The sequence below is a fragment of the Thermobia domestica genome, chromosome 8 (genome assembly GCF_964235325.1).
Source record: "Thermobia domestica chromosome 8, izTheDome1.hap1.1, whole genome shotgun sequence".
Lineage (NCBI taxonomy): Eukaryota > Metazoa > Arthropoda > Insecta > Zygentoma > Lepismatidae > Thermobia > Thermobia domestica.
Window position 1 is genome coordinate 35048707 of NC_137461.1, and position 20945 is coordinate 35069651.

At 33.3% G+C, this 20945-nt stretch overlaps 1 long non-coding RNA gene across 1 annotated transcript; it reads right to left on the reverse strand.

The window, feature by feature from the left end:
* Positions 1-10499: 10499 nt before the first annotated feature.
* On the reverse strand, positions 10500-18786 carry LOC145691622 (uncharacterized). The gene is made up of 3 exons (XR_014132436.1): positions 18706-18786; positions 12579-12708; positions 10500-10752 (listed from the first exon to the last, which is right to left on the reverse strand). It is a non-coding gene; the product is annotated as an uncharacterized LOC145691622 (long non-coding RNA).
* Positions 18787-20945: the final 2159 nt, after the last annotated feature.

A 20945-nucleotide genomic window follows, 5' to 3' on the forward strand; every position in this document is an offset into this window, starting at 1 on the left:
TGCAACATGTGTTTGTCCATTTTTCTTCTCGCTACATTTTTCAGTAAATATCGACATCTACCAGCACAATGTTATGACCAGAGAAAATGCCGACAACAGGAATGGTCCTCGCTTTCTTCAAGTTATTACGATACCGGCCTAGAATCATAACATAATCTATTTGCTACCTTCGGTCGTGTATTCTGTGTATATATATTTTTTTTTCTTGTGCTGATTGAACCAAATTTTCTCAATTACTAGTAAATTCTATCCACAGAAATTGACTAGTCCAGAGAAATGAAAAAATCTAACAAATAAAGCTTACAAGAAACCATAATTAAATGTATTATGAATGTTCAGTTTGCAAAATATAAGGCACGAAACTAATTACAAATTTCGAGAAAAAAATGTACTTAAAGAGTCCTCCCCTGTGTGATATGCTGGAAACATTAAACAAAAAGAACTGATTCTAATTTAAAATGGACTGCCTCTTAAACTGTTACTTTTAAAAGTTAGGCTCTATATGTGGATTAAATAGATAGTATTAAGATTATCTGAATACAATGGGTATTCTCATTTTTTTTTTATTTATTTCTTTGAAATCGCAAATCAGAAGCAAGGAAAACCAAAAGTTAATTAATCATTTTTACAAGATATTGATAAATCATGGTCAACTTTTCAAACCAAACACTAGCACAATATGTCTTGTGTTAATGGCAATAAGGAGGGTAGAAAACAGGAGAAATCGAACTATTTTCTGTTATAATGACTCACCCCACATCATGTTAGCTGTCTGCATGTTCTCTCCTCTCTGTTGTTGTTGCAGAGGAATTCTTTGAGGATAAGGCATTGGTATTGGAACAGCCAAAGCAACACAAACGATCAGGGCAAGGAATACGAACAACTGAAAGAAAAAATTTACGACGTCAATTTAAAAGAATTACCGCAATACATTGAAGGTAGCTATGTTTGGTATTGTGTAGATTTTAACAGGTCAGAAAGCCATATTTTAAAACGTAATAATCAATATTATTATTAATTAATAAAGCTAAGCATTTCCACTTACTATTAGATTTATTCTTGTTCTAATTTTTAGAATTGAAGTTACCTAAAAATAATAAACGATGCTCTAAGTTTCATCAATAGAAATCAGATTTACCCGCTCCCACTTTGGGCGATTTGCCCTTCGTTTCATATTACTGTAGATTACTATTTTCCTGTATGACATATACGATTCGTTAAATTAATAATTTTAGTTTTGTGCAAACTATTGTGGCGAAAAGCGAGTTGAATCCATAAATAGTCATTTAAATTCAGATACATTGTATATACAATGCTTTTAATAATATCGTAAACATTATTTTTCCCGAAAGAGTTTGTATTCTATTGACTTAATACCCAGAATGAGACGCTGTGCTTTGACGTTTTATTATTATTATTATTATTATTATTATTATTATTATTATTATTATTATTATTATTATTATTATTATTATTATTATTATTATTATTATTATTATTATTTTAAAGCTTAAACACTTATAAACTTAAACACCATTTTTGTTCAATTACCCTTTTGAACAAAATAAACAAATTTTAATTTTTCTCAGTAGTTTACTTATGGGTGTAAAGGAACATTTAATGATATATCTTTTTAGGATTGAAACGAGTCTGAGTAACAACACTTACTAAATTTTTTACAAATTAGTAATTCTTTAATTGACTTTAAAATATTATGCTTACCTTAGTGAACATTTCGATGTGTTGGTTTATCTCCCAATCATTAGACTCTGTACGTAAAGTACAACATACAACAGAATTTATACGTAACTTAAACCTTCAAAACTTAACACTTGATCAAATCTCCTTTAACGTAACTGTTTCAATTGAACTTGCACAATAATGATATTAGACTAAAGCTGCATTTCAGGGCCAATAAGAAGAAACAAACAGAAATTATGTTTCCTAATGTTTCGGTTGTATGTACTTTAATTATATAATTAATGTTACTGCATTAACTATGAAATAATGAAACCTGTTAAGATCATGTCACAGGCAATTTGATCAAGTGGGTTCGATGCCTGTGAGGGTGGAAAATTTTCTCAATCTACTGTCATTAAAATGTGGCTCTGAGATTCTCCTAACTTAGAAACATAAAAAAGGCACCGAAGCTAGTGTTGACCATGTCAATTCCATGCATACGTAGACAAGAGAGTGTAGAGCAATGATTTTCCACTCTTTTTCCTTAGGAGGTATACGACACCCATTTCCTGATATTATAGCTAATTTTTATAAGGATTTTCCCGGTATGACACAGGAATCACTTCTTTCCACATATACGAAACCATTCTGTAGTACACTATTTGCTGTATTCTGAAATAACGAAAACTAATATACATGCAATTTATTGGACTATTTAAATCAATGGTAAAATCGAATCACTTTAAATATCGTTTAATCCATTAATTCTGCTTCATAAAATATTTGACTGTGGATGTACCTTGTCAGCCAAAAATTTGTAGAATCATAGATTGAATTCGTTATTATGTAAATAAGCCAATAAAATAAACGAAAAACTATTAATCCTTTTGCATCACTCCAGATTCCTTTTGATTGCATGAGCCTTCTAGTTGAATGAGCTCCCACGTCAATGTTCTTTCTTAAGAAAACTATTGCAAACATGTTTGAAATGAGTAGTTGTGGATCAGAAGTCAAATACGGGACAGAAGCAGGAGAACAGTCTAGTTCCATTTGGAGGCAGAAGCCGTCTCTAGGCCACGATCCCGGACCTCTGAAGAGCTGAAGGATCATCGCAGGTGAAACAGCTCATGAGAAAAAGCAGGCGATAATCTATCAGTTATCATCGAGCTACTCCAGAGATCCGTTCCTCGTTACTGATCAATTTGACGCGATAAGAATCCAAACTGGGGAAAATCAGTTTTCCTGACAGCAGTGTATTGTACAAATATACGGAATCCTCTTGCTTACTATAGAAATCTGTACGGAGTATACGTTTATCCGTATGCTAAATAGGTACTGCCCTTACATGTTACATCATGCCGTTGCACCTACATGTTATATATGTCCATTTGTATATGAGATCCTAACCGCCTATATTGTTTCATACGGAAAGTACGTACAAATGGAACACTTATACAAAAAGTATTATAAAAATGCGTTTTGAGTTATACGTTCGCTGTACGTTAAGTCCAAAAGTTACAGGTTTTACAATTGTAACATACGATTTTATGTACGCCACATACATTTTTTCTCTCACAAAGGAACATCTTATATTGATAGTAGCATTGCCCAATCAAACAATGCGCAATCGATAGAGGAGTGAAGAAAAGTGAAAAATCCAAAGTTTTACGGGCCGACACCCAGAAACATAGGAGATACAGAGGAAAGAAGAATTTTGAATCATGTGGATATAGCAATGCAAAAGATACACTGACACAGAAAGAACTTCAAAATGATTAAAGTAATCAAAATGATATTTACATAACAGTATAGTAAGCAAACATTGTACCCACAGACATGCTCAATAACATCATATGAAATGCGTAATTTCCAACTGAGCACAAAATGAAGTTCTGTTAAACGGCGCGGAACACAAATTATAACATCTAGAAAATCTAATTATGAGTAGTACTATACCTATGAAGTCTTGATGTACAGTGTTGCACACGTTTGAGGATAGGCATATGTGAATTCCTACTGTTCACGTTCTAAACGAACTAAAGTCGTGCAAGTCATCTCGGATCTAGCTTAGTGTAGGATTCCAATTACTACTACTATGTTGCAGAACGCTCCAGTCGGAAATTGAGCATGTACACCAGAAACGAGCCCTCGGACAACTTGGGCTGGATCATTTCAGCTTATGTGCTGTGTTTTAGTACTATTCTGACATTTTCCTTTGGCAAAAATGCTTCGACACTGTGCTTCGTCTGGTATTTTTGTACTTCAGTGATTATATTATTATTTATGGTCTTATATTTTGGTTTCAATTAGTTCGAATCATGTAAGCCTTCTGTATGTACTGTTCTACATCCGAAATTCATATAGGAATTCATATAGACCTATCTTCAAACATTGGCAACACTGTATATCACGACTTTACATGTATGGTTCTACTCATAATCAGATTTGCTAGTTGTAATAATTTGTGTTCTGTACCATTTAACAAAACTTTTTTTTTTTTTTTTTTTTTGCTCAGCTGTCAATACTGCATTACATATGATGTTATTGAGCATGTCTGTGATTACAATGTTTGCTTACTATACTGTTGTGTAAATATCATTTTGGTTACTTTAATCATTTTGAAGTTCTTTCTGTGTCAGTGTATCTTTTGCATTGCTATCTTCACATGATTCTAGATTCTTTTTTCCTCTGTATCTCCTTGTTTCTGCGTGTCGGCCCGTAAAACTTTGGATTTCTCACTTTTCTTCAGTATTCCATTAATTGCGCATTGTTTAATTGGGCAATGCTACTATCAATATAAGATGTTCCCTTGTCAGTGCAGTCGTTAAGTTCATTTAGTTTTTTTCAATTGGCAGCCAGGAAGTGGAACAATACTTCAAATAAGGCTATCCACCATTCATCAGTACTACGATGTCATCTAGCATCAAGAATAACAAATTCAAGTGCTCGTTCCTATCCTTCTAATTAAATTAGTTCCTTACCTCTTTTACCTTCTTCCTAATCTAATCACTATTTTATCAATTTGAAATGCTCGAGTTTCATTATTACTAGAGCAACCCAAAAGCATAATAGCTATTTACATATATGGTTGGTACGTTAAACATGGTTGTGGTTGTCTAAGGGGCCAGAAGAAACTAATTTTAAAAGCATAATAAAGCATGATTTTGGAAAATAAAGAATGAAGCATAATTTAAAATATATAGCTCAATTCTTGAAAAATTCTGTTTAACTGCAAGTTTAACATACTGTATTAATATTTTTTAAAACCAATATTTACAACGCAAAATCGTTGAGAACATAACAATGCTACAATGAAAAACTTATTTTTACTCCTGAAAACTTCTTGTCGGTGTCATTTTTGATATAGAGAAAAAAAGTAAAAGAAGAAGAAAACTTTCCGCCAACAGTGAATAGTATACAAGAACTCCACACTGTATTGTTATGTGTGCATCTTGAACTTGAGCACTTTCTGTACTTTTTGGTGGCATCTTTTACTTTCCGTTTCTGTAAATACACACCTCTAAGGTGCGCACAAGTGATAAGAAAAACTGACTCGAGCGGATATCTCTTTACAGTGCATTAAGTAAAAAGTTAATTAAATATGGTTGTATAAAATATTAATAAATAGATCAAGATATTTAGAATAGTTAATATATAGTTAATATTATACATTGTACACGATTAATGTAAAATAATGGTTGAAATTAACAAAAAAGCATAATAAAGCATAATTTGAAAAAAAATAGAGCATAATCAAACAAAAAAGCATAATGTGGGTTGCTGTAATTCTAACAGTTGTTTGTGAGTTGTAAGTTCTCATCCCCAATCCCCATCTACATTCCCTTGTTTGAGAATTTATCATTATTTATTGACAAACATTTGAGCTAATAGAACTGACGACTCGTATCTACACACTATATGTTTACAAATTCATGACAATATGGAAAGCATATATGTTCATGTAACGGTTAAATTAACAATTGTTACTTAACTTAAATTTCTTTAAATTGATGTGAGTTAAACTAATTTAACTATTAAGTTACATTAACAAGCATTTCAAACTTCTCTCACGCGTTTCGCTGCAGTAAAAAACATAAATTAATTGATAGCGCTAATAAATAACACTAAGAACAAACATATTTAATACCTTCATTCAATGCTGCTCGAACAAACTTGTACACATCAAGATTTTGATAACTTAGTTAATATGCTAACAATAAGCAAAAGGGAAGAAACGTAATTTTGTTATATAAGACAGGTTCTTCATTCTGTTTATGTTCTGGATTTATACATGTAGTAAATAAAGAAGTAAAAAAAAAAAAAAAAAAAAAAGTTCGCAACACCCTTGATGGAATCACACGACACAACAGGGTGCCCTAACACACAAGTTAGAAATATCAGGTGGAGCCTCCACAGATACTTCTTCGCCCTTCACGACTTCCCCCAAAAGTGAGAGCTTTTTACATTCCATTTTACTATAGAAGACAAGTAAGTTTTATTTCCGAGTGTGAAACCACGGTAGACTTCCAAACTATGTTAATTCAATACTCAAAACTACTGGTTGCAATAGATTAATGAGATTAAAGATAAATCCTGTTCCTTGGGCCTTGAATTCATATCTAAAAGCCATTACCTGCTATATGTTATTGTTTTTGTTCTATGATGATGAATGTAGAAACCGAAAATCGGTAGTTGGAACTAAATTTGTGTTGAATAAATGGTTGAGAGAGGAGATAGAGCCTACTCTTTGTAAGGTGAATCGACTGTAAGAAAAATTGCATTTCTATATTTCTTACCGTTTCTGCTCTTTGGATTTGATTTGTTCTGATTTTGAGTTTAGTGTCCCGTTCACCAGCGAGGATATATGAGATTTGGACCTTCAGTTTTAACGTGGAATCCGAATCACTGAGCACCCGCCGGGAATCGAACTCGGGTCTCCCACGCCAATTTGGTAGGTGGAAAACAATAATGAAACCACAAGTAGTAGCAATTATCAATCAATTCCGGTTTCGAAAGAGTGTAGCACGTTATAATGGTATGTTCTCGTTATGATGGTACGTTATGATGGTATGTTCTCTTCAAATCCTGAATCTTTTGTAGAAAACCTCTTGACGCTAGTTAATAATATTTTGTTCTATGGCGTTAAATCTTGAAACCAAATGATTAGTTTCAGCTACTTTCGATTTGAATAGCAAATGGAACATATTCTTGGGACAATGAATCGATTGAAAAAAAAAAAAAAAACTTATCTCGATATCTCTTTCCGTTTTTGCTCTGGAAATCAATTTTAAAACAGGAAATGATATTAAATTTGAACCACTTCCCGTTTCGGTAGAGTATTGTTGTTGATCATGGTACGTTGCATTGAGACGCTAAATCATTTGTAAACAATCGCTTCTAGGTATCTGTTACTGTTTTCTTTCTATGGTGATAAATGCTAAAACTGATAATGACTAACTTGAACGACTTCCGGATTGAATAGAGAGTTAGCGGAGAAGATGAACCTATTGTTGGAACTCTGAATCAATTGCCAAAAACGATCGATATGTTTTACGTTTTGTGTTTTGATATCTGTCCAAAAAAGGTTGAACGGACATACAAAGACGTTCTATAAGACTACCAACATATATCATGGATTGAAAGTCTAAACAAAGTCGTTATCTTTGGGTTTCTAATTATAACAACTGATTTTCTTTTCACAGTGTGAAACTACGCAAGACTTCCAAACTATAGGAATGAAATACTTAAACTTGAAGTTGTACATCCATAACTTTTCGTTGAAATAGGTTAATGAGATCAAAAGATAGAACTTGTTGCTCTGACGCTGAATGCAGCAGAAAATAATTCCTCGCTATGTATTACTGCTTCTCTTCTAGGACGATAAAATTTGAAAACGGACATAATTAATTTCAATAGCTTAACATTTCAATGGTTGGTTTAGGGAGGAGATAGAACCTACACTTGGGAAGCTGAATCAACTGTAGGGGGCGCGGTGGCTCAGTGGTGTCGGTGGGTGTAGCCGAGCGGTCTGAGGCGTTAGGCTGATGGTCGTGTGGTGAAGCCCATTGGGGGTTCAAGTCCCTCTGAAGAGCAAGGGTGGTATTTTAAATGTTCTCGATGTTTCTGTGTTCGTGTCCCTGTCGTGTCTAGTAGTCCTGACAAGTGGTTGAAAGTCAGGAAGTTTTTTTTTTAAAAAAAAAGTGGTAGAGCGTTCACCTCGGGTGCTTGGGGTTCCTGGGTCGATCCCATCTCGCGCCGTGTGGACTTTGTGGTGGACAAACACCGTGCTCGTGGGTTTTCTCGGGGTTCTCCCGTTTACTCCCACTTTCTTCATTTCACTCATTTCTCATTATCACCGTCTCCTTTAGCCTAACCGCCATAACCGTGAGACGTTAAAATTAAAGATTTCATTTCATTTCATTTCATTTTGAATCAAGTGTAGAAAATTGTATCTCGATATTTCTTACTGTTTTTGCTATACAAAAATCTATATTAAAACCGGAAGTAATCTTCAAGCACTTCCGGTTTTGCTAGAAGTTGCTGTTCAGGTGATATGATATGAGATCGTGAATCCTTTGCAGAAAGCTACTTGTCGCTTTCTAATGGCCTACCATTTTGTCCTATGGCGTTAAATGTTGAAACCGGAAATGACCGGTAATTTGAACCACTTCAGACTCAATTCTATTTGATTTTCAGTTTAACGTCTCTTTCAGCAGCGACTTTATGTGAAACGTGGACCTACATCCTAACTTGGAGTCCGAATCACTGCGCTCCCGGCGGGAATAAAGCACATATGCCCGATTCGTATAGGTTATAGGAATAGATGGAACTTATTCTGGGAACTGAATTTATTGCAAGAAAATGCAACTCCATATCTCTTATCGTTTCTGCTCTATGGAAATTAGTATTGAAACCAGAAGTAATATCAAATATGAACGATTTTCGGTTTTGCAGAATTTTAGGGATAGTTATGGTACGTTGCCTTCAAACTTTGAATCGTTTGCATATCATCGTTTCTCGCTATCTGTTATCGGTTGCGTTCGGTGGCAATGCACGTTTATACCACAATTTGCTTATTTCAACCACTGTCACTTTGTATAGAAAGTTAATTAAGAAGATGGAACCTATTCGTGGAATGCTAAATCAATTGCAGAGAACTACATCTCGATTTTTCTTACTGTTGTGGCTTTTTGGAAACCATATTGAAACCGGACGTAATATTTAATTTGAACCACTTCTGATTTTGGTATAGTGAGGCGGATAATCATAGTGCGTTGTCTTGAGGCTTCGTTTGCAAAAAGAAAAGGTTTTCTGCTATCTGTTGCAGTTTTCATTTTATGGCGATAAATATTGAAGTCAGAAATTACAAATTTTAACCACTTCCGGTTTGAATCGTAAGGCACACTTAATCGATTCCAAAAGAACGACATCTCGATATGTCATATCGTGTTTGCTCTGATATCTCTCGACAGATTGACGGATGGTGTACGTGTTTTACAGGAGAGCATTGGAATTTAAAATCTCATGAAAAATTTATATCTCTTTTATGATTTCAAGGATGAAACATAATTATGAACTATATTTTCTAATGATGATATTAAATATCATTCTTTCAATGCAATTTAATATGAGATGTCGAAGTTCAAAGTCCTTTCCTAAAAAATTCAATTTTAAAGTTACAGCCCTTGACTTCGAAGCAGTCGACATATGATAGATGAAATGTACCCCAATAATTACAATGAAACTCTTCAGAACGTTATATTATATTTTCCTTTAATACACTTCCAGCTCCCTGAAGTTTATTGCTATTCAACGATCTTAGACAGTTCCTTACTGAATTCTCTGTATCTATGCAAGCCGGTAGCCAGCCCAAAAATTTAGGGGGGGCACGGCTAAAGTTAGGGGGAGCCCGATCCAACCATATTATAGTTCATCACCATATTATAGTTCATATCTAAGCCTATCGTAAAATTTTTAGAGGGGGCCAGCAATAATTTAGGGGGGACCCGGCCCCCCTAGACCCCCCTGGATACGGGCCTGTGTCTATGTGAGTTTCTGTGTCTGTTATTTGCGATTTTGTTTTCAGTTTTTAGTCTTCCATTCGATTGAGATCAAAAACTATCGGAAAGAAGTTATGGAATTTTCCGCGTCACTCTTACCGTTTCCGAGACATTGGCCCAAATAGTAACGATTTCGGGAGATTTAAAGAGCGATATCTCGGGAACTCTACGTCATAGAGAGCTGATACTGGTGTAGACCAATACCAATATTGATTCTATTTACAGTTATTTAGTATAGTAACAATACCAGTTATTTAGTCTATTAAATAATTATTGCGTCATTAGTTAATCAAATAAATGTAATATACAATTTCGTATAAATTATGGAGAAATAATTCATCTTAAGTCCGTTCTGGCAATATTCTTGGAGCATTCTTAACTGGGTTCCATTTATTTTATCATAAATAATCCCTTCTTGACGTATCATACTTTTTTCTAGAAGAATTTTCAACCTAAAGCTTTGTTTCATAATACCCGGTCATACGGAGAAGATACCAAGGGCGCCGATTTCTCTTAAATTTGGGGGAGGGGCATTCAGATGCAAACGACATATATATGAGGGTTTCAAGACAAATTGCATTCAAATTATACCAAATATTGTATATTCACATTTATAATGAGGGGGCGCACATGAGCTTTGGGTTGCCCGGGCCCCTCTGTTCCCTCAGGATGGGCGCCCTTGGAAGGTAGTATAACAATTAGCTACATTTATCGCTGAATAAATTAATATAATTGAAAAATAATAAAAATATAGCTATATACAATTGCATTTTTATTTTAATTTATTCATATAATTTTTATAATAGTTTATAGACTGAGACATAATTTTGATGTTCTCAAATAAAAGAAAAAAATATATATAATTTTCTGACTAGAATTTTCTTAAAAACTATATTTGAAAGTGTGAAATCTTATTAGTTTCAAGTAAAGTCATATTCCGTTCTTAATGTATTTCTCCCTGCCAGTAGGTTTGGTTCGTTCCTTCTTGTTTATCCCCAAAACCATGGAAATCCTGAAACAAAAGAAAGAAAATTTTAAGTACATTAAAATGCCAAGTACGACAAAAATAACTCAAATGAATTCATTTTTACAGCAAAGCTTTCATATTTAATCTCAACGAAGTCATAATACTCCACTGTAGATTGTAACAAGTACAAGTGGAAAATATAATGCTGTGATAACCTAAGTAACTATCGTAACAAAATTGAAAGCAGTACGTATTCTAGTTTGAAATATAATCAACAATTATGCAAATAAATAAATAAATAAATAAATGTTTTGATCTAATTTGTGTACTTTGAAGTGTAAATTCTACTTCAAATTCAAAAATTGCAAATTTAAGATATGAAGTTACCCATATCTATGACCGTCAATGTATCTCGTCTCATTATATACCTATTATTGACTGCAACGGATTCTGTTTATGGCATCATAATCTTATTCAGTATTCAAAGTTAGCATTAAACAATTATAACAATTGATTATTGAAGAATATGTTTAAACTCTTAACAACAAATTTAGGAATGCTAAGAAAATGGATTAAAAAATTGCAATCTTGGCCAAGAATTTCAGGAATGATAAAAAAAAAAAAAAATCTGGGATCTGGGCCAATAATTAGTTTTTAGATCAGCTACCACAAAATTTTTGAACACCCCCTAAATCGAGTTTTCGTTTTTTTTTTTTTTTTAACGGAATAAGTACATCATACTGAGTTAAGTGATAGTTTGGGTTCGGTTCCACTACGCTGTACCGGTATGTAGTTCTCAAGATATAAGGCATACAAGAAAATTTTTTATTGTAATATATTAGATCTTTTGATCCAATAAAAAGTAATTATAATTTTGAAAGCACAAATAATGTGGAGAAGGAAATAAAGCAATAGAGAAATTTAAAAAAACAATAAATGAAACTTGTTACAACGAAAAATCAGCAATATTCTTGAATTATTATATCAAGTTACTAAACTTAAGACATAAACACAAATTATAAATTCCCCAAACAAATAAGTGCTTAACTACGTTTTCCTCCCTTGATGGTATGTTATAAACATTAAAGTACAAGAGTTGTAGCGGTCTCTTTTGATCTAATGGGCAGTAGCAGTGGCGGAGTCAGCCCGGAGAACGGAAGGTCTAGGTCCCCAGTTTTGTGGGTAATACAATAATTGAAGCTTTTATTTATGTGTTTCTGAAAGTTTATAGTGCTCATGATAATCCTATCAAAATCTGGGTTTTGGCTGTTCCCCCTTGTAGTTTTTACTTTCTAGATACGCCACTGGCTAGTACGTGTACCTTTGGTATACGTGGTCCGGAATACAATACCTGGTGGGAGGGCACAAAATATGTAACATTACATTAATTCACTTTCATTAATCATCCATCTCATTTCACATAATCGTGGGACGTTAAAGTAAAATATATCATTTGAACAGTTGATTTTTATTTTAGAGTGCAAATCATTTTTAGTGGTTACTTTTCAAAAGTCGTGCGAGACCGGTAATATAAATAAAATATCAATTAACATTGATCATTCATGTTATTTATTTATGAAGATGAAGATCCTTTATGAAGATTTATTATTATTATTATTATTATTATTATTATTATTATTATTATTATTATTTATTTTTAAAAAAATCAGAGAAAAACAATAAGAAGTCAATTGTACTTATCTCTACAACGGCGATAAATCAATTAGAAAATTTTAATTTCGCGGTAACATATGAAAACATGAAGTAGTATAATATGTCTATCATGTGAGAACACTTTCATAGACGGCAAGTATGAAGAGAACAGGATATATATATATATATATATACAAGTATATGTTGTAATAACTTACCCCACATCATGTTAGCTGTCTGCAAATTCTCTCCTCTCTGTTGTTGTTGTAGAGGAATTCTTTGAGGATAAGGCATTGGCATGGGAACTGCCAAAGCGACACAAACAATCAGGGCAAGAAATACGAAAACCTGTAATAGAAACGTAGTGAGTTTAAAATAAAATATATTGACTACATAGCAGGACTGGATTAGTCCGTCTGGAGGTTCGGGGCTATAAAAAATATGTTATTCCTGCTGACTTCGTCTAGAACATTTCTGTGAAAGTTCAGCAGGAAAATTAAGGTAATATGTTTTATTTTAATTGTCATATGTTATCTTATAGTGATGTTGAATCTTGTATGATTGTTTTTAGACGGCCAGCTGATATTTTGATCAGAGTGAGGGCCCCCATCCACCAGGAGGTCCGGATGTACAGCCTCCCTAAGCTCTTTACTTAATCCGGCCCAGCTACATAAGGGAGATCTTTTGTGTTATCTGGACTTAAACAAATTCATTTCTCTCTGATCGGTAAGGGTTGTGTTAATATAACAAACAAAAAGTATGTTCCTTAGCCTTAAAAGAAGCTGTAAATTAAATACTTATCACGTGATTTAATCTCATACTCGTTCTTTAAAAAAAAAAAAAATCTTTTCTACTGAAGGACAATATCCTGAGATCATGACATGCAATTAGATACATTCCTCCTCCTTCGAGTTCAAGTGTCAAGCGAGTAAACCCCGAGATTGATACCATACGAGAAACAATACTTTATGTTCGGACTCTACTTTAAACAGTTGGTATGCATACCCAGTGTTGAAAAGAGAACTGAATCAACAAGCAATCAGTAACATTTAGTTGCTATGTACTATATACCTATCTAAGTAATGTCGTATAACAGTTTGCATTTTAACCCTTTACAACCCGGTAATTAAGTCTCGAAACCATTAATTTTGATTTTTTTTTTCGTTTTGTTTTCAGTGGAAACCACATTACAACATAAATTGCTGCTGCCATCTGGTTCACAGACATAAATTTAAGATTTACTTACAATAATAATAGAAACTAAGTACAAAAATATTAGCTCGACATTACAAATAATACTTTTTCATAGTAAGAATCTGAAAGTGTTATCTCAAGTATACGAGGGCCACTATTTATATTTTGAGCCTAAAAATAAAAAAAAAAAAAAAAAAAAAACAGTAATTTGCCACTGAAAATTAATTTATTGGTTTTCGAAATCTTCTCCTTTATTATCAATACACTTTTGCATTCGTTCGAACTATTTGTCAAACCATTTTTTTTTAATCTTCTTGATGCACTTTCATAATATGGTTTTTTAACGCATCAAGGGCTTCTTCCTATAACGAAATACTTTGGATAGTTTAATAATTACCTGTACCTTGGGCAGAAAGTGCTCATACATGTGCACTATACTTAATAGAATGTTAATTTAATATTAACAAAAGAAGAATGTTTTTAATATCTGTAAGAGATATTATGGAATAGTGTTATGTAGTTAGTTGCTATGTAGTTGTTTATGGATACCTAATCATCTTGTATGTGTGCATGACAATTTGAATGAAAATACGAAAAAGAGTATCAACTAATAAACCATTTGATACCGTTCATCGATTTTATAATTTTGATAGAAAAGGTGAGAATAATAATATGTATAATTATTAAAGATATTTTTACCTGCAAATTATTACTACCACTCGAGATTCATATATCATCAATCGAACCAGGTTGACGACTACCCTTGGTGAGTCGTTATAAAAATTTTGGTGCCTTCACACCGGGATTAGATAAAAATTTTGGTTTACCTCACCCGGGATTTGCTGTAAATTCATACCCCGAAGCAAAGTAAGGGTGAATTTACTTTTGTAATAAAGTTGATGAATACGAATTTCACCAGACTAAGAAGTGGTAGAATAATTATAAGAAAAATGAACGGTGAGGCAATAGAAAAAGAATCCAATAATAGTGACAACGGTGAACCTAGTGTAGCACCAGGAATGACATCAGAAGACCGAATCTTGCTAGCCTTACAGCGACAATTGATTCAGATGTCTACCGAATTAAAGCAGACGATAGAGCAGAAGTCCGAAGAATCTAACAAGCAATACGAGGAGTTAAGGCAGACGATAGAGCATAAGTCCGAAGAATCTAACAAGCAATATGAGGAATTAAGTAGACGAATGGAACAGAAGTCTGATGAAACGAAACAGTCAATTGTCCAGGCGATGAATGACATCACCTCGCAGTTCGAGGAAAAGTTAAAAAGAATATCCGAGGATTGTCAGGATAAGCACAACCACCAAATCCAAGAAATTAGTGGTGTAAAAAAGGATTTAGAAGTAATAGAATCTTCTGTTCAACAGCAAAAAATTCAGATTATCAATAATTCTAACAACATACGTGCAAATGCGCAATTGATAGCTACTCTACAGGAAGAAATTAGAACGCTACAGGTTAAGGACAACACATACCACAATAATATGGGTAGTGATCGCTTGGAGTTTCCCCACTCACCAGAGATGACTTCGCCTTCACCTGTGTCTGATGAGGATATTATTTTGGAAGAAATTCATCCGAAGAGGACAGATGGGCGGAAAAGGGATGGTGCAACGACACATCACGTCATGGATAGGAATTGTCACCCAATAAGTACACGGAATGATAAAAGGAAGGTAAAGTTAAGTGTTAAGATGAGTGAAATACGGGCTATGAGTAAATTCAGTGGTAAATGTAATGAAAACGCTACTTCTTTCCTGGAAAAATTTCAGGACGAATGTAATATAATGTGTATAGATAGATCACAATATATGAAATTAATCCCTCATGTATTACTCCCACCATGTTCTTTATGGTTTAAAGCAGTACGTGATCACATCAATACATATGAGGAATTTAAGGCAGCACTGATCGCGAATTATGAAAATGACTTTTTGCTTGCAAATCGAGATGCCACCATTAGAAATCAACATTTCAATCCTCGTTTGCACAAATCTGTTGTAGAGTTTGTTGTAAATACATACAACGAATTAAAAGTCGTTAATCCCTTGCAATCGGAATCTAGAATAATAGCATCGATTCGAAATTTGCTCCCATTTAAGTTACAACAGATCTTGTTCTCTACACAGTGTATGAGTTTCAACCATTTATTAATGCTTGTCCAATGCTATGAAACCCAATACCATGCTATGAATCAACAAGCAGGAGTAGGTAAAAGTAAAAATAATTCAGATCATTTTGTACCTGTTCGGAATCTAAATATCCGAAGTGTGAATGATACGGAACACAACCTAAGCCGAGTAAATTCTAGCGATCAAAACGAGCAAAATAGGCAAAGTTACGTAGGGAATACGCCTAACCTAATTAATCGTAGCAATCCATATTTTAGACCATATAATCAAAATAGGTTTAAAAATAGACGGAATGTATGGCGAAATTCCAGCAATACAGCGAACTACGTGGACAGACGTAATGGAAGGTCAAGAGATGACACTTTGCAACAAAATCTGAATCGTGACGCAATTCATGTACAAAATAGTGTAGAACCTAATCATGATTGTGCAGTACAATGTACTTTATTAAATTCATATGCAAGTACGAACGTAACCTGATTACCGTTAATGAAATTAAGTTAAATTCATATCAGTTATAGATTTTCATGAACATTTATTTTATTTTTATTCAATTTAATTCTCTTTAATTCTCATTAATCAATGATAATTCTCAAATGTTTTTAATATATGTAAGAATTATAATTCGATTCATAAATGATTAAAAGCAAAGGTTATTTATATTAGATTGATTTGTGTAAAAAAAAACTTAACTGTCAAAGATTATGTTAAGAAGAAGATCTATTCTATAAAACTAAATATTCGACAACTATCTTGAATGAGATTCTTCTATGTTGTGATGCCTTATTAATCTAATGTTTATTTTAAAATATCACCTAAAATGATTATCATATAATGCGCCCTGACTATTTGTAACTCATGTTTGTCCCTTCCGATTTTTGAATTCGCACCCTTCAACGATTAAATAAATGAGCGACGATATTTTTAATAAGAAAATATAATAATAATATAATGAATGTAATTAAAAATAAGTATTGATGAAGTGTAATATTTGTTATAAATATATATATATATATATGAAATGTAATGAAGATATATATGAGGTGCGATCAAAATGTGATGGACATATGTAATGTAAAACCATTATTGTGAACGGACCAGTGGTTCTTGAAGCTAAAAGCCAAGCTCGCTTATGACTTTTATATTCAGTCCAATTGTCGGGCGACATTTTATATAACGAAATACTTTGGATAGTTTAATAATTACCTGTACCTTGGGCAGAAAGTGCTCATACATGTGCACTATACTTAATAGAACGTTAATTTAATATTAACAAAAGAAGAATGTTTTTAATATCTGTAAGAGATATTATGGAATAGTGTTATGTAGTTAGTTGCTATGTAGTTGTTTATGGATACCTAATCATCTTGTATGTGTGCATGACAATTTGAATGAAAATACGAAAAAGAGTATCAACTAATAAACCATTTGATACCGTTCATCGATTTTATAATTTTGATAGAAAAGGTGAGAATAATAATATGTATAATTATTAAAGATATTTTTACCTGCAAATTATTACTACCACTCGAGATTCATATATCATCAATCGAACCAGGTTGACGACTACCCTTAGTGAGTCGTTATATTCCGCCGACGAAAATCGTTGTCCACGCAATTTATTCTTGACATTTGGGAACAAGAAGAAGTCACTGGGTGGCAAATCAAGACTGTACAGCGGATGACCCATCAATTCGATTTCTTGAGTGTTCAAATACTCGGTTGTTAGACGAGAAGTGTGAAAGCACGCATTCTCTTGATGAAGAATGATCCAACGGAGCTTGTTTGTTTTCTGTATTTGACAGAAGACCTCCGGCAAACAAATTGTTGTGTACCATTCAGAGTTGACTGTTCTACGTTCCTCTAAAAGCACAGTTGCCACATGAACAGTTTTCCCGAAAAACCAGGAGACCATTTGTTTCGATGTGCTTCGAGCGCGAGCATATTTTGTTCGATTTGATTTATCTTGAAACAGCCATATAGTCGACTGATGTTTACTTTCCGGTTCATATGCATGCATTCATGATTCGTCACCTGTTACAATCTTATATATGTCTATTGAAGCACTACTATTGTATTTATTGAGCATTTGTGTGCACCAAAAAACATGAGCTTCTTTTTGAGTTTTTGTGTGGGAGCCAACGAGAACAAACCTTTCTCACAGCTAAATGATCATGTAATATTTTATATGTGCTGGTGGAACTAATGCCTAGGGTTGCCTCAATCTTACAGTATGTCATATGACGATCTTGCAGTATTAGGTTTTGCATAGCATCAATGTTTTCTTGAATAACAACTGATGTTGGACGACCTTCGCGAATTTCGTCAGTGAGCGAATGGCGGCCACGAATAAAATCGTTATACCAGCGTTTCGCAGTGGCAAAGGATAGGGCTTCATCGCCAAATGTGGAAGTACGTTGATCGACGCACTCTTGTCTTGATAAGCCACGTGGAAAATCGCAATAAATGATTGCATGAAAATTTTCACTAGTTAATTCCACTTTTCTGTTGCCACGCAATCTTTAAGCCAACGTAAGTAACACAAATAAAGCTATTGAGAAAACATTTGAAGTACGTTATGGTCAACAATGTCAAACATTTCTATGCAAGAAAAAAATTACACCTAAGTACAATCAGTGTTGCCAAGGCTCAAAATATAAATAGTGGCCCTCATATATATGAGAAAAACATTTTTCAAAGTGATATTTTTACTCGCGGGCTTCATAGGGTTATAGAATTTATACTTTGAAAGAAAGTTAAAACATGCACATATGTGCTTATTTTATTCAAAATGAGAAATGATAGAAATTCTAATATTGAATGTTAGTTTACAAGAAAGCGGAAAGAAAGATTAAGTCATATGGTGTGCTTTATATTGAAATGAATTTTCTGTACACATTAAATATCAATATTTGTTAGATTTTCAGATTATATATTTCAGTACCTTCAATTGACAGATTATTAATTTTTGTAACTATTTTTTGTAAGAAGCCGTGCTTACCTTAGAGAACATGTTGGTGCCTTGGTATGTCTATCTTCTATTGATAGGACTATAAGTAATGTACGAGCTGCAACATAATTTATACATAACTAAAACCTTGAAAAAATAACACTTGATCAACTCCTCGTTTCATTGCTGTTTTAATTGATTTAGCTCAGTAAAGTATAACATTTCATTTACTTGTTAATATGGGACCGAGCATACATTTCAAGGACAATCGTAATAAATTAATAAAGCGTATGAATATAATTGTTTGTTTTCCTTAGTTTCTTTTTTCGCGTTTGTCATTGGAACAAAATTAATATTAAACAACTGTAACTTCTCATTATGAAATTACAGAGTAGAAGATGAAGATTATAAATTAAAGTGAAAGATTATACAACAGTTTGTTGAATAAGTGAGTGGTCTATTTCCAAAACGACTCTTGTCCGTTTGCAGAACATCCCAGAAAACTTTTTTTTAAAAAATGTTGGATCTGCATGTTTGGTAGAACTGCGAATGCTTTAGTACGTTCATGTGAAAGACCTGAACATCCTCAAATATTTCCATTCTGCAAAACGCACCGATCCTACAATTCTTTTCGGTTTTCTGTAAATGGATAAGAACCGTTTTGGAAATGAAAGACTCAAAAATTTCTGAAGATTTAATATTCGTCTACTACAAGAATTATAATAGAACAAGCAACTTTGGGATATGTAGATCAATTTTTGACTTAGATGAGAACGCTACCAAATAACAAAGGGTGATAAAAGTAGGTTTTAGAGGAGCTTTCATATGTAATTTTATGAATACGAATACATCACATGCTAATATTAGCCTCCGCAAAATAAATATAATAATACTAATAATAATAATAAAAGGTCTATCCCCCAAAATATCGGAACTACATTCTAGAAAGGATATACTGCAGATATATATAGGGTTAAATTTAGTAGAAATAAGACATTTTTGCATCAATAAATTGTTGCCTCTTCCATGACACTCGTATGTAACAAACCGACACAGGTGTTTTCTTTTTGCTGTCAAAACAAACCTTTTCGCACCAATTGGAATCACTTTTCTCATCTGCAAATCGACTGACATGTACTTGGTTGTCCTCATTTATAAACCTATGTTTATATCCCGTATTGCAAATTATTATTTAAATATTTAACATGACGTTTGAAAAATTAAAAAAAAAAAATCATTAATGCTTGATTGCTTGAATTGGAATTTAACGTCTTGTATGCAGCGACACAGTATGAGTCGCAGACCTACGGCTGAAAATAGTATTAAAATCCAATAGCTCCCATTATGAATCGAATGCCCCTAAGACACGCACACGAATAGCTAAGGGAGCACACAATTCTCAAAACACAGAATACGCATAGTTGTAAGTTATCGTTCAAAACCTATGTTTCCTGATTTTGATTTGATTTTAGCGTCCCTTTCAGCAGCGAAGCTATATAAGACGTGGGACTACACGGTAACGTAAAATCCGATCGATTAAATTCCTGTCGGAAATCGAACGCGGTGGCTCGTATATTAACCGTTTTGCCACAATAGAGCTCGTATGTTGTTCACTATAGTTTGATTTAATCGTAGATCGTAGATACATAAAGAACAACCTCTAGAAATTGAATTTCTTGTTTTACGTCCCATAATTACGTCATTTTGCATAATTGATACAGATAAAAAATGAATGTAAATTACTCATGTCATTAAAAAGTGGTTGACAACAGAAGAACTCGTAGAAAACGTGTGGACACGATTTGTAAAAAGTCACAAATTCGCGTGCTCAGTGATGAAAGAAAATGAAAAGAAGAAGAAACCTTACACTAGAGATGAGCGTTCTGTTACTGGGGCATCGTATCCCACAGAACTCTCTAGAAAATCATATAAAAACAGTGATTTAAAAATGTATATTCGAATTGTGTATAGTTGGTTCCCTATGCTTCTTTCATATGAGCAGATCAAGGAGCGTACTGAAACCAGAAAACAATTTTGGGACTTGTAAAGGTAATGAAAAACTTAGCCCTTGTAATCCCTAATTTGACTTAATAAACCTTCGTGATTGCAATACAATTCACGTTGAAAAAGTACTGAATCATAATTCTCGACAAAGGAAAATGTTTCAGTTGCAAAACGCGAAAGCAAAAATAAAATGTATTTATTATTTCAAAGGAACGTTGTGTATAGTAGATTCGGAAATGAAATATTAAGCACGTTTAAAGTTCTTCAGCACGTTAGGAATATTGATT